Source organism: Neomonachus schauinslandi, chromosome 3 (assembly GCF_002201575.2).
Source record: "Neomonachus schauinslandi chromosome 3, ASM220157v2, whole genome shotgun sequence".
NCBI classification, from domain to species: Eukaryota; Metazoa; Chordata; class Mammalia; order Carnivora; family Phocidae; genus Neomonachus; species Neomonachus schauinslandi.
The window spans coordinates 18,812,025-18,828,320 of record NC_058405.1 but is presented as its reverse complement, the minus strand read 5'-3'; positions in this window follow the sequence as shown (position 1 = coordinate 18,828,320).

Here is a 16,296-nt window from a genome sequence, read left to right as displayed (position 1 = left end):
TGAATAATGTAACTAAAGGATGAGCATTATCCATGTTTTAATCGTTTCCCCCTATGTTAAGCCATTTGAATAATGCTGTCACTCACTTTCTCCTTCCTGAGGAATGGGGTCCAGAATTTTTATAGCTATGATTGAAAAATAATAATAATACTGTGAAAGATTGTAAACAAATGAATTTTACTTAAGGTTTTTTTAAGGCTACCAATGACAGCAGTATTTCTTAAGACCCCTTTGATCACAATGTGTATCTACTATGGACTTTCTCCAGACCAACACATTTTTGAAATGCAAAAGATCAGCCTCACTGGTCTTTCCTCCTACCACCCCACTCCAACCCCCACCCCAGTCTTGCTTAAAAGATTTCAGTGGCTATCCATTCATATAGAGCAGGATCTTTCAACATTGCTACAATTGGATTGATTATAATTCTTTGGATAATTCTTTGTTGAAGAACAAAGGGGGACTGTGTTTATTCATTTTCGAAGCTTTAACCTGATCTCTACTCCCTAGATGCCAATATCACCTTCCCCAAGTGATGGCAACCAAAAATATCTCCATACATTGCTAAATGTCCCCCAAATTGCCCCATTTGAGAATCATTGACACAGTGATTAAATCCTTAAGAAGTGTCCACATGGTGTTTTCCTACCTACCAAAATCTTTGTATTAGCCAGAGTTCTCCAAAGACATAGAACCAATAGGATATGTGATATATATAGAAAGATATTTATTGGGGTGCCTGGGTGGCTCAGTCGGTTAAGCATCTGCCTTCAGCTCAGGTCATGATCCTGGGGTCCTGGGCTCAAGCCCTGCCTCAGGCTCCCTGCTCAGTGGCATGTCTGCTTCTCCCTCTGTCCCTCCCCCTGCTCATGCTCTTTCTCTCTCTCTCTCTCAAATAAATAAAATCTCTTTTAAAAAAGATGTTTATTATAAGGAGTTAACTCACATAATTATGGAGACTAGTAAGTCCAAATCTGTAGTATGCACCAGTAGGCTGGAGACCCAGAAGAGCCAACAGTGCAGATAAAGTCAAAGGCAATTAGCTAGAGAATTCATCTCCCTCAGTGATCCCTTCCCATGATCCCTAGGCTTCGGACACACAGATCTTTCAATTCCTTGAATATATGTTCTTTCCCATCGTAGGGTCCTTGCACATGATATGCCTGGCCCTGTTTTTGTTTCTGTTTTTTGTGTTTTGTGTTTTGTGTTTTTCCCCCGACCAAACCTTTCCCTTAGGCAAGTAACTCCTCCTCTCAGCTTGCCCTCATTGCACTTCCTGAGAATTCTGCACAGTCTTCCTGAGTGGGTGAAGTCTCCCTGTAATTTGCTTTCATAGCACTTATACATCTTCTTCACAGTACTTACCACTGTAAATCCTTTGGAGCTTTTTAATTCTTATCTTGTTCTGTATCCCTAGCATCTAGCATATAATAAATATTTGTCAAATATCTATTGGCTGATTGAATAAATGAATTAGCATTTACCCAAAATATGGCCTTCTTTTTCAGATGATTATTGGCTTACTGAGTACTGTTGTGATGCTCTAAATCACAAACTAGTATGCCATGAATATTAGAAAGTTATAACAATACGGTATGCTTATTTGACAAACTTCCCTTGTCAACTGACCATGGGACTGCTGGAGAAATTACTAATGCTCTAGATTCCACTGCCACTGTTTCTTTTTTTTTTTTTTAAAGATTTTATTTTTATTTATTTGACAGAGAGAGACACAGCGAGAGAGGGAACACAAGCAGGGGGAGTGGGAGAGGCAGAAGCAGGCTTCCTGCTGAGCAGGGAGCCCGATGCGGGGCTTGATCCCAGGACCCTGGGATCACGACCTGAGCCGAAGGCAGACGCTTAACGACTGAGCCACCCAGGCGCCCCTACTGCCACTGTTTCTTATCCCAACACTTGGAGCACTGTACTATCACTTTCTGTACTGTAGCATAAAATGGATAATGAACATGTGTATAGACACATTACACATTTAAAAATTTAATGACTTAGGGAAAGGTAGGTATGCCAGTGATCAATTTCTTGCCTCTAATCTCCAAATTTACCCTTTATTGGAATTAGTGCCGATTTCTCCTCTGCCAGCTGGCAACCATGTTCAGCTTTGTCAGTTGAGGGTGTCCAAGGAGAGATAGTACCAGAGGAAGAGACTTCTTTTGATTTGGTTGCTTCCTCTCTTCTTGCTCGTAGAGCTCAGCTGCTAGAGGTGATGGGGAGGGAGGTGGGGGACAGGGGTACACATCATCCACCAGTTTTGCTGGGACACCAATGGAAAGTTTTCTGAAGGCTAGTCCCTGCTCAAGTTCCCTACGTACCATCCCTGGCTAACTGCCTATGACAAGAGTTGGCTTAGACAATACAGTGAACTTCTCTGTCAACCAGTGGGTCCAGCCCACCCTCTCCAGGGAAGTCTAAATCTCAGCATTGCAGAGGATGCCCCACTCCAAGTGCATTCCTTCACTGGGTACTGTTTCTCAGCCCTAGGGTATTCTTTGAGTTCTCTTTTATCCCCTCTTAGTGGCTGGCTGCTCACCTGCTACCAGTTAATAATTCTTTACATTAAATATTCTTTTTTCAAATTACTAGTGTGGATTCTCTTTCCTTCCTGGACTTGTCTAGTACAGTAGACCAATGAGTAAAAAGTTTGAATACATACACACAAACACATATGTATAGTCTTAAATCAAAACTATTCAAAACTATTCTAGGATAAAAAATGTAGCAAGCAGAACTTTTTAAGGACCTACTATAATGATTAGAATCCAAGAAACAGAATTTTACTGCTGGATGGAGCCCAAGAGGTCACTCAGGCCCTTGTTTTCCACTTGAAGCATCTTGGTCACTGAAAGGTTAAGTGACTTCATTTCCTGAGTAGTGAGTGGTTGCCAGACCCCAGAGGCCTGATAGGAGGCAGCTCCTCCATGAAATGTCCCTGCTCCCTTTGAGGACACTCTCCAGGAGCTTCACCAGATGACTTACCAGCTTTTTTATGAGGACCCAAGGGAAGGAGAATTTCTCTCAAGTCTAAGTACCAGGAATAATTACGCTTTTTCTGAATGACGACACTAAATTTAGCTCATGGACAATGTGAATATGTAACCTCTTGTTTCCCATTTAGGATGATGGCCAGAAAGCTTGGGGGCAAATCAGTGGCCCTCTCCTGGCCACTCACACCTTTTGCATTCCCACCCCTGCTCTGGCTTAATCTCAGTTGTTTTCTACTCTGCTTCTCTGTTTGCCTTGTTTGCCTCACGTATTTATTATTGTTATCCTATTATACATCAGACAGTTGAACACAGCCGCTTAAGGAGTTGGCTACAAACGAAATATTGGAGTACAGGTCTTCAATCTTCCTTGCGCTAACATCAGCATTCTTTTTCTAACAGTGTCTGCCAACATTGGAAAAGAATTTAAATACTTGTCTCTTCCCAAGAATAGGCACAACGCAGATGCATATAAGCAATTCATTCAGATATTTCAAAATTTCCCCTGCCACTTGCTTACCTACTTAATATGTTAAATTTCCAATGTCGTATCCAAAGAATAAAAATTGTTAGACTTAACGGCTTCTTAGCAAGTCTTTCAATCTGAAGGCATCCAAATTGCTAAAGCTTGACTATAACAAAGTTGACCACAGGCTCAGAAAAGGTAGTATTTTCTTTTTTCTTATCTGTTCATTGAATTATAGTGTCCCAATTTGCTTTGTTTCAAGCATTTAGCGGTATTTCACAAAATGTAGGAAAAGAAAATCTCTGTCCTTTTTCTTTACTTTTGTGCTCTTATTACTTTTTTTCTTGCCGAATAAGCACCTTTCTTCTTGTGTGTCTCCCACGGATGGCGAGAGATGGCTAGTCAAAACCTTATTTACACCTGGATCCCCTTATGTTTTTGTGCTTCTGTAGCCGGACTTCTACATTTAACCATTTATCATGGGCAGTGACTCAGACTTCATAGGGGCAAAATAAATATTTGTTGAATAAATCCTCAGAGCTGCTACCAAAAATGGGAAATGTTGGAAACAAAGAAGCAATTGCAGAAAATAAAGTAACTGCAGCTGTAGAAATAAAGGAACTGCACGATATTCCTGCTTTTCTCCTCATCATTCTTCCAAAGAGAGAAAGATTTTGTTTCTCTGTACTGAAGCTGAAAAACGATATAATTTTGGCATTGTCTGGTTTCAAAGAAATAATCTACACAATGTTATTCTTGTTTTCCTTTACTTCAGAGAAACCCAGACACTTACTGTCATTGTTAAATATTCATTCTTTTAAGTATCTGTGTGAGAATTTGCCAACGCTTTTGTGCAAATATACCAGGTAATCTTTTGGCTCATATCCCAGAAAACCTTCAGTGAAACAAGGTCAGGCAAATTGACCTACAGACCAACCTAATGGGGGGAATTCTGGGAAACAGGCCACCGAAACTTCCTTATGTATAAGGAAGAAGTTAGAATGGAACAATAAGGAACTAATGCCTCTTATATTTAACTCTGAGTGTGGCTAACAGATAAGCAAGCCAGAGCCCTTTTAACTATCAGATTTTCTATTTATTTCAGAAAATATAAGATCAATTTTCCATGCGATTCCATTGACTTTTGGGTGAATGCCCTTCATGCCTTTAAATGTATTCTTGTGCCTTTTTCTGTGTGCCCAAGTCTTGATTTTTGAAACTGAAGTCTTCATTTCCCTTAGGGCTCTTTTGGGATGAAGAGCTGATCTAAACTAACGAGGAATTGATCTTTATTTTGTACACCCTAAATTCTTCACCCTAACTGAGCTAACAGAAATCAAAATAGACAAAGGAATCAGGAAAAACGCATTTCAAATACCCTATCCTACTGGTTCCTATTTATCAGAAGAGGCTATTAGGTTTTCAAGTATATACTGGTCTTGAAAGTGAATTATATTTGAAATTATTCATAGGAAAATATGCTTATGTTTTTTAGTGTTATCAATCACATAAAAATTTCTGTTGAGTACTTTTAGGACATTTTAACAAAACAGTCTTTGCCAGAAGTTTGTAACCCTTTGCTTCAGAAAAGCACACACATTGTGTGAGTTCTTCTGGCACAGTGATGTAAGATCGGGCAATGATGTAAAAGGCAGTAGCACAGCAGAAACAGAGCCTTCTGGATTCTGTGCACAAAGAGGAGCCAAGAGAAGCTTAACTTACGTTGAAATATGCTGCAGTTACATTTGCTCCTACTCTGTATGGTCAGCTCACTTCTGATAAGATGTGGAATCCTTGAGGAATTAAATCAGAACCCTAAGCTTCCCACCAGAGAGCCTGTCCCAGTTAACATGGCACTGACCCTGTAGGATGCATTACCTGAACTTCCCCTTGACAACCAAAGAAATTCTTCAAAGGCCATTTGCAGGATAATGTGAGCAAGTAAATAGAAGAGAAGCGTGGCTTGCACAGTACTTAGTAATATAAATATGACAATTCCTGTTGCTATTTTTGACTCTTGCAGAATTACAATGGGAATACGGAGGCATGGAAAAAGCACTGGCTTGAGGGTGCTTAGTTTTGGGGTGAAGGTAGAGATAAGAGTTGGTGCAGTTAAAAATAAATGATTCTGTTGCCATGGTTTCCTTCTTTATAAATTCTTTTCAACACGAATTGCTGTTGTTGTGTTTAATTTTAGATTCGTGCAGATTTTTGACAAATAAGAATTCCTATACATCTGAGAAATGGTTTTTCAAAAGCTGTAGGAAAGGTTTTTGGCAGTCTGGCTTAAATATTTCTGAACAAAATAACCTTCAGGGTTCTGGCTTTAGACAACTACCAAAGGAAAATGAATAAAGAGAATTAGAAGTTGGAGAACCCTTAATACTATGTTTAACCTTCTGATTAAAACATGAGTTCATATTATTGCAACATTTAAGAACATGTTGAGTATTAAGGACTGCCTCTGAGAACCATAGGAAGACAGGTGTCCCTCCATGGATAGCTTTCTTGACAACCAACTCATAAAGGATTATAGGTACAGAACGTTAATTCAGATAAATATGCATTTATTAATATGAGTCCCTAATTGTGTTTTCAAAATCTGTGATATTACTTCAAATATGATTCAGTTTTCTTGAATAGGGTGCCGGGAATCCTTATAATTTATACCTGCTTTAAAATAGCAGTGTTTCACTTTAAAAAAATTAATAATGGATATTTCAGATTTGGAAAACATAAAAATGAAGAGATAACTTTTACCAAAGGAATTTTTTTCCTTATGCATTTATTACAGGGTTGTTTAAATAGTTCAATTCCCTACCACATTTAGAATAAGATCTTATTTTTAAATTATAATTTATAATACATTTGCTATGTAAACAGTGGACACTTGAATGTGTTTAAATGTTTGTTTCAAAGGTATACTTAATGATTAAGGTTCACAGTATTTTAAATTTGACTTTTACCATTTGTTCTCTTTTTCTAAGGATTTTGAGGTTAATCTTAATCTAGTAAAATGAAAAATTCAGAAGTAAGAACACATTAAGATAGTAAGGAATAGAATTCATTTTAATTGAAAGGAAATGAGGAAGCCATATTTGTCTTTATAAACTTATTTTCTAATTCTGTTACTCTGATTTATTATAGTAATTAATCAACTATTTTGTTAATTGTACAGTTAGTGTTTTAGTCTTACTAATTCCATTTTTGCTTTTTATTTAAAAAAAGAACTCTGAAAGCTCAAAAAATAAAGAGTGATTCTTGCAGTATTTTAGTCCAGTTAAAGATAAAACAGTAGTTTGGGGTATTTCTCTTGATATACTCTAAATTTAAATTTACACATACAAATTTTGGAGAGTTTTGGGGAGTAGCAGAGAATTTTATTAAGATATTTCAATTAATAGCCCATTGTCCAAGTTGATGAAATAATTATATCAATCTCCACTTCTCTCTGTAGGTGTGAAGGAGCTGCTTCATGTTTTATAATATTACTATAGGATAATAGTCAGACAAAAATAATATTGTAAAAATTCAGAGGTTTTGACATTTTATGAATAGAGTACAGCTGCTCCTTACTAGACTTTATCAAGCATCTGTTCCTCCTAGGGAGGTGGAATGGTTAAGGACATACTTCTTTGATTTGTTCTGAGCTTTGCTTATGGCTGATTTGGAAGAACAGCTGACCAGGTTTTTCTTGATGGTAGCTTGCCTCTGCCCTGAAGCTAAAAGTCACATTGGCTAAAAATCACATTGGACTGTTTCCCAACCCCAGGGATTCTGTGGGTATTAAGTTATTTGTCTTTGCCATAAAAATTCAAGGTAAATACCTCTGGCTGTGGCAGACTAGGATAGACTGGTCTTCCCACCAAGAAAAACTTGACAAGCTTGAAAAAATACTTTTTAAGAATCTGCTTGAAGATTTTGTAGAGCTCTCAGAGAAGCGAGACTTAAGGAGCCAAGATCCCAAAAGGAAGAGAAATTCATTGACATGAGCCTCACATTTTATGCCACTTTCCCCTTGAGCTATCTGCCTTCCTAATCAGCACAGACATAAAGTCTGAGAAATTGAGCAGAATGTGATATGAAGAGGCAGAGAAGCTGAGCAGAGTTCTCTACAATCTCAAAGGACTGGGAACCCAAAACTTGGGAGTCCAGGACCTGAGGGGCCAAGATTCTGGAGAGAAGGTAAGCACAAAGAGGTGAAACCCAGCAATATAGAGAGAAAAGAGATGACAAATGCAGATATAATACAAATAATAAAGCTATAAGGCACAGACTTTATAATAACTTGAGAAAATATTTAACAAAATGAAGGATTTTATTAGTATTATAGAATACATATGTCTGTCCTCCTAAAACTCCAGATGTTGAAACCTAATCCCCAAAGTAATGGTATTAGAAAGAGAAGCTTTTGAGAGGTGATTAGGTCATGAGGGGGAGTGTTCACTGATGGGCTAGCGGCCTTAGAAGGGAGCCCCCAGAGAGCTCCCTTGCCCCATCCCCCATGTGACAACAGTATGAGAAGATGGCTGCTGTGAACTGGGGAGTGGCTCTCACCAGACACCAAATCTGCCAGCACTTTGGTCTTAGACTCTCCAGCTTCCCAAACTGTAAGAAATAAATCCGTGTTATTTATAAGCAGCCCCCAGTCTTGTTATAGCTGCATAAACAGACTAAAACAATAAAAAAAATTGAAGTATATTCAAAGAAGGAAGCAAATGACCTCTCTAGAACTAAACATTGTGATAAACTGAAATGGAGAATGCAATACATATGTATAACAATAGGTTAGACACATTGAAGAGAGGAAAATGACCTGGAAATTAAGTTCATGGAAAAAAAAATCCAAATTATAGAGAGAACAAAACTAAAAAGAGACTAAGAGAATATGGGACAAAATGTCGAAATCCAATATATGTGTAATTAGAATCCCAAAGGGGAAAACAAGAGCAAACAATAAAGAACCTATGTTTGAAGACATAATAGCCAAGAAGTCTTCAAAACGAATAAAAAATATCAATTCATTGATTCAAAAAGTAATATGAACCCCAACTACGATAAATACAAAGAAAATACACTGAGGTAAATTACGAAAATTTGCTGAAAAACATAAAAAAGAAAAGATATGACCTTCAGAGTAGCTAGAGAAAAATTACAAGCTTTTACTTGCAAAGATCAAAATAACAAATTTCTCAAAAGAAAGGAAGTCAGAAAACAATAAAATTACATCTTTTAAGATAAAAAAGAAAAACCTGCCAACCTAGAAATCTATAACCAGTAAAAAGATTCTTCTAAAATGAAGACAAATAAAGATAATTTAGACAATTTAAAACTACAACAAATTGTTGCCAACAGAAATGCATAAAATAAATATTAAAAATAATTTTTTAAGCAAAAGTAAAATTATAATAGAAGCACAGAAATGCATAAAAGAATGAAATCTTAAATATGTGGGCAAACCTAAGTAAATATTGACTGAAAATGATTATAATTTACCTTATATAGCTAAAAAGTGCTTGCAGAATTAAAATGCGTAACAAAAACAAAAGGCAAGAGTGACAATAAATGATATTGAAGACTTTTAAGATCCTTATATAGTCTAAAAAGTGAAAAAGATTTGATTTATATTAGATTTTTGGAGGTCAAGGATACATGCTATGATTTCTAATATAATTAATTAATTAATATGTAACCAAAAAGTTAAAGGGAGAAAGCCATAAAAAAAATATTTTTTCATAAAAAAAATTTTATGAAATCCAAAGGATGCCAAAAACAACAAACAAAAAACGAAAACTACCAGAAAAAAACAGGACAGTCAGAGCAAATAGAAACCAAGGAGTAAGATGACAGAATTAATGTCAGATGTATCCATGATTACATCACATGTAAGTGGCCTAATACAAGTATAAAGCAGTTTGATGGCTTTGGAAAACTTTTTGATAATTTCTTATAAAGTTAAATGTACATTTATCTTATGACCCAGAAATTTCACACTGTTGTATTTCTCCCAGAAAAAATAGGAGTGTATGTACATACAAATGCTTATAAAAGCCTTATTCATAATATACATAAACTGGAAACAACTCAATTTGTACATCAACGGGAAAATAGTTACACAATGTAAATCTACTCAGTAATAAAAAAGAATATACTCTATGTATCACATATATTGTGTGGAACAAAGGAAACTATATACAAAAGCTCATAGGCTGTATAATTCATTTATATGAAATACATATCTAATCTATGGCACTATAATTCAGAACAATGTCTATATAAGTGGAGATTGCCTATAATGTGGCCAAGAGAACTTTCTGGGATGATGGAAAGGTTCTATATTTGGATTGAAATGTTGTTTATATGGGTGTTTACATTTCTAAAAACATCATATTATACACTTAAGGTACATCTCAAGAGTATTTAAATTTAACTTCAATAAAAAATTAAAAGCAAGGAAACAACAAAACCACACACACAAAAATAAGTGGAACAAATAAATTTAAAAACTACCAAACTGAATTTAAAAAATCTAAAATAAATACTGCTTGCAAGACACATTTATAAAGACACATAGAAGGACAAAGAAAGGCTGAAAGTAAAAGGATGGAAAAATATATTTTATACAAATACTAATTCAGGGCGCCTGGGTGGCTCAGTTGGTTAAGCGACTGCCTTCGGCTCAGGTCATGATCCTGGAGTCCCGGGATCGAGTCCCGCATCGGGCTCCCTGCTCAGCAGGGAGTCTGCTTCTCCCTCTGACCCTCCCCCCTCTCATGTGCTCTCTCTCTCTCTCATTCTCTCTCTCAAATAAATAAATAATATCTATAAAAAAAAAACAAATACTAATTCAGAGAAAACTAGCACATATAAATTAATAAAGTAAAATTTAAGGGAAAAAGTATTACTAGACATAAAAGAAAGATGTTCCTTCACATTTCCCCACAAAGAAGATAAAACAACTCTAATTTTATATGCACCTAATAATATATACCTTCAAAATATATACTGCAAAAATTGCCAGACTATAAAGAGAAATAGAATGTTATAGTGAGAAATTTTAAATACTTACCTCAATAATGGAAAAAAAAGAGAGAAAAACTCATTAAGGTTATAAAAATTTTTAATAATACTTTTAACACACTTGACCTAATTTACCTAATATGCAGCAAAGCAACAACAACAGAATGTACATTCTTTTTCAAGTAAACATTGTATATTTATCAAAACTGGCCATATGCAGGTCTACAAAGCAAGCTGTAAGAAATTCAAAGGATTTTATGAGACTGACTCAGGACCTTCAAGAAATTCAAAGGATTTTAATCAGACAGTATTTTTTGGACTGTAAAGGAAGGTAGACATCAGTTTGCATTCCCACCAATAGTGCAAGAGTGTTCCTTTTTCTCCATATCTTCGACAACACTTGTTGTTTCTTGTGTTGTTGATTTTAGCCATTCTGACAGGTGTGAGATGATATCTCATTGTAGTTTTGGTTTGCATTTCCCTGATGATGAGTGATGTTGAGCATCTTTTCATGTGTCTGTTGGCCATTTGTATGTCTTGTTTGGAGAAATGTCTGTTCGTGTCTTCTGCCCATTTTTTAATTGGATTATTTGGGGGGTTTTTGGTGTTGAGTTGCATCAGTTCTTTATATATTTTGGATACTAATCCTTCATCAGATATGTCATTTGCAACTATCTTCTCCCATTCAGTAGATTATCTTTCTGTTTCATTGATTGTTTCCTTCTCTGTGCAGAAGCTTTTTATTTTGATGTAGTCCCAGTAGTTATTTTTGCTTTTGTTTCCCTTGCCTCAAGAGACATATCTAGAAAAATGTTGCTATGGCCATTGTTAGAGAGATCGCTGCTTGTGCTCTCTTCAAGGGTTTTTATTATTTCAGGCCTCATATTTAGGTCTCTAACCCATTTTGAATTTATTCTTGTGTATGGTGTTAAAAAGTGGTCCAGTTTCATTCTTTTGCATGTAGCTGTCCAGTTTTCCCAACACCATTTGTTGAAGAGACTGTCTTTTTCCCATTGTATATTCTTTCCTACTGGTGCAGCCACTAGGGAAAACAGTATGGAGGTTCCTCGAGAAGTTAAAAATAGAACTACCCCCAAAATGCAGAAACACTAATTCAAAGGGATACATGCACCCCTATGTTTATAGCAGCAATATTTACAATAGCCAGATTATGGAAGCAGCCCAAGTGTCCATCGATAGATGAATGGATAAAGAATATACATATAATATATATATATACACAAAGCAATATTATTCAGCCATCAAAAAGAAGGAAATCTCACCATTTGCAATGACATGGATGGAGCTAGAGAGTATAATGCTAAGTGAAATAAGTCAGTTAGAGAAATACAAATACCATATGATTCACTCATGTGTGGAATTTAAGAAACCAAACAAGCAAAGGAAAAAGAGAGAGAGAAACAAGAAAACCAAGAAACAGATTCTTAACTATAGAGAACAGACTGATGTTTATCAGAGGGGAGATGGGGGGTGGATGGGTGAAATCTGGGATGGGGATTAAGGAGGGCACTTGAAGTGATGAGAACTGGGTGATGTATGAAAGTGTTTAATTACTATATTGTACACCTGAAACCAATATAATACTGTTAACTATAATGGAATTAAAATCAAAAGTTAATAAAAAATTAAAAAATAAAAAGGTTGAGAAAAAAAGGAAAGTAGAGATCTATAACAGTCAAACCACTATAAAACCACCTTATGTTTGGATTAAGTAATATAAATCATCAAAAAAGAAACGGGAGCTTTTACATCCTAATGTGGGAGTCCAAATTGGTTCCATCACATTGAGAACTGATAATGTCTAATGAAACTAAAATATACATGTCCATTGATGCAGTAGTTCCACTCCTAAGAATGTACTCAAGAGAAATGCATACATATGTTCATCAAAACACATGTTCAAAAATGTTTATGGCAACACTATTTGAAATAGCCTGACAGTAGTTAGATCATTCCCCTCAAATGATCATCAAACCATCATAATGGATAATGGTGGCATATTCATAATATTCATTCAGTATATTGTCATGTGAAAATGAATGAGCTACTGATATCTGTAACAACATGGATAATTATCGGTTTTGAGTAAATAATACAAAAGTATACATTCCTTGTGATCTTGCCTATATCAAGTTCTTCTATATAATTTATGTTGATGGATATCAGGATAGTAGTTACTTTTGGGGAAGAAGGAAATTGTGAATGACTATGAGGAGGGCAAAAAGGGGACTTTGGGGTACCAGTAATGTTTTATTTCCTGACCTGGGTTGTGATTAACCAATGTGTTCATTTTGTGAAAATTCATCAAGCTTTACTCTTAGGATTTATACCATATATATACAGAGAGAGAGAGAGAGAGACTTAAAAGCATGAGGCAAATTATTTTAAATATCTTTAATAATGGCAAGTGTCCCCTTCTTTGAGGATTTGACTGAATTTTTTGACAAAATCAAAGGTAAATTTTTTTTGTAGTGTGAACATTTTATTTCTTCAAATTTTTGTTTTAATTCTAGTTAGTTTACATACAGTGTAGTATTGGTTTCATGAGTAGAATTCAGTGATTCATCACTTACATAGAACACCCAGGGCTCAACACAACAAAAGCCCTCCTTAATACCCATCCTCCATCTAGCCCATCGCCCACCCACCTCCCTCCATCAACCCTCAGTTTGTTCTCTATATTTAAGAGTCTCTTGCGGGTTCCCCCCCCCTTTTTTTTCTTCCCCCTCCCATCAAAGGTAATTTTGAAGCTGTTCAATGAATAAAGTGGGTAATTAAACCAAGGAAGGGTGGTCTGACCAAAAAGGAAATGCAGTTATAATATAATGAGATTGATTATTTTATGAAACTGAGCAAATGGTCATAATATCGTTTCAAAACACAATTTCCAAAAATTTTAATGAGTGGAAAACCAGTAAGAATAAGTGTAACTGTATGAAATCATGCTATTTGTTCACATAGGTATGAATGTATGTATTTAACCCGGTTTTCATAGACAGTTTCTCATTTTGACCACTTCAACAATCTGGTGAAGTTAAGGGCAACGACTTTGTGAAGGCAGGTATATTATTATCCCATCATCTTAAGTTTCTTTCTTTGCTTTTTTGGAGGAGAGATGGGAGCAGAGGTGGGATACCCAGAAGTGAATTAGGCAAGGTTACATGCAGTGGGAAAGTGCTAGAGGCTGAATTTGTCTGGGTCTTCTTATTTCGGCCCACTTCCCAGTCTTGTGCATTCTGAAGAGTAATAATGGTATCTGTATTTCTTTTTATCTTTGAGCTGTTTACTTATCTACACTACTCTGTCATACAACATAGCATGTCAAGCTTGCGATCTTATATTAAACTAATACACAATTTTTAGTTTTTATAGGGCAGCGATTTTAATGTTAGAAGATCTAGCAATTTTGTATCTAGGTTTGTGTCATCCATGCACAATGAAGTTAATAAGAGCATTATAAAAATCAATATTTTTCTTGCACCATTGTTTCTAATACCTTATAAAATCAAGCTTTTATTTCTGGGTGAATTTATCTGATTCCATTATTTTGTCATGGAGAATTGCGTAGATACTTAAATTCAAGTGCAGAGTTCCTCTTTTAAAGTTGCTAGCACATTTACTAGTGTTTGGGTGATATCCCAAGCTACTTTTGATGATTATTCTGTCCTCAGAGAATTAACTTAGGACATAGACATGTACCTTGCTTCCCTCCATAATGCATTTCACATAGTAGATGATCAACAATATTTGTAGGAATGAATGAGTGAATGAATGAATGATATGTGTCACTGATTAGGGGAGAGGCTCAGAGCATCCCGCCTACTTCAGGATCGTACCTTGAATATGAGGTATTTTCTCTGCCCTTTCTAAAAACATACGCAGTTATGCTCAGCAATGTTAGCTGTGCTCCTGATGCCACACATTCAGGTATATGCGGATGATTCTCATTTTTACTGTTAGTTTGGGGTTTGTGGTATTTTGATGCTCTTCTTTTTTATTGTGTAGAATCCACACGACCTATGGAAGACAATAGCTAGTAGATATCACTAGAGCCAAAATAAGCTTTTGCAGATATATTTCAGAAAATAATGTTATCTTAGGTTTCTTATGATAGGTGGGCGAAGATGATTATTACTCTTTATCTTTCTTGTTCTACATTTACAATTGTGAGTTTAAAAGAAAAATGGTAGCATATATTTTTATATGTTTATATGGCTAAACAATTTTTACATAACTTAGAGAGTTCTTTTTCCAGACCTTTGTTTTTCTCCAAATTCAGCCTATCAGTCCCCACAGTAAAGAAATGGCCGACTCTGGGGCGCCTGGGTGGCTCAGTTGGTTAAGCGACTGCTTTCGGCTCAGGTCATGATCCTGGAGTCCCGGGATCGAGTCCCTCATCGGGCTCCCTGCTCAGCGAGGAGCCTGCTTCTCCCTCTGACCCTCCCCCCTCTCATGTGCTCTCTCTCTCTCATTCTCTCTGTCTCAAATAAATAAATAAAATCTTAAAAAAAAAAAAAAAAGAAATGGCCGACTCAAAGGATTATGAAGGGAATATTTACAGAGCTATGGGCAAGGTTAACATGGAACCGTCCTACAATGTGAAATATATACTCAACATACAAGCCAGCAGTTGTACTCTTGGGCATCTTTCCCAGAGAAATAAAGACTTGTGGTCACACAGAAACCTATACATGAATGTTCACAGAAGCTGTATTCCTACAGGGCAGAGCAAGGCAGAAAAAGGCAGAGAACTGACCTGGGACCAAGGAGCAGGGGGCAAATAGAGAAACCTGCACACTCTGCCATATGTAGATACTGTCTTCTAGTATTTCCCAGAGCCAGATTTTTCTTTACTTTCTGAAATTTTCACTACATTTTTTTCAGTTGTCTAAGTGTACTTCCACTTGGCTAGCTCTATGATCAGTGTTTTTCTATTTGATATAAACATCTGTTTATGATTTATGTTCAATAAACAAACACCATGTAAACTGCATACATTTCATTTCTTAAGTTTTAATTAAAAGTATTTATTAATCCCTCATGATAAGCAAAGTATTGTGGTTAAGTCTTGCCAGAGATATGATTAACAGTGAAGCGGGGCAGGGTTCCCTGACCTCAAAGTTATTCATAATCCTGTGCAGAAGATAGAATTAATTACCAAAAAACGCAAGGACATGGAACAGACTGCAAGGGAGGGAGGACTGTGTCTTCAATCAGATTAAAATTCTAAATTGCAGTATCGACTACAGGCTCCCTATAGCTTTACATTTCCATCACAGTTGTGCAAATGTCTGCATTGGAAGTGCAATGAGAGATGTTATCCTTCCACATCTCATCCCAGGAAGGTAGTTAATAGAGTCCTGCAATGGCCTTGCATTTCTGAGGCAATTTAGTTTTCTACCACTTTCTGTCCTTTTCCTAGGGAAATACAGGGTGGCTCTGGCTATGCAGTCCCCTCGCCCTTCCTGTGCTGCTACGGTATCTGAACTACATCAGCTCTTCCGCCTTCATCCCTGACCAAACCTTCTGCTGTTTGTCTGCCTCATCCCAACATTTGCAAAGAAACACACTTACAATTTGATTATTGTTTGCAGCAAAATAGAACAGATTATGTACATCATCTATCAATTTTGAAATGTAGGCCACATAGGACACCAATGTGACATGAAAGCATACCTTTCCATTTAAATTACAATTTTTTGTATAGCAGGAAAGATTCAACTGGGATTGTTCTGAATGAAATAAATATACTATAGCCAACTTTGCAGTATTTCCATCTGTGAAGATGAA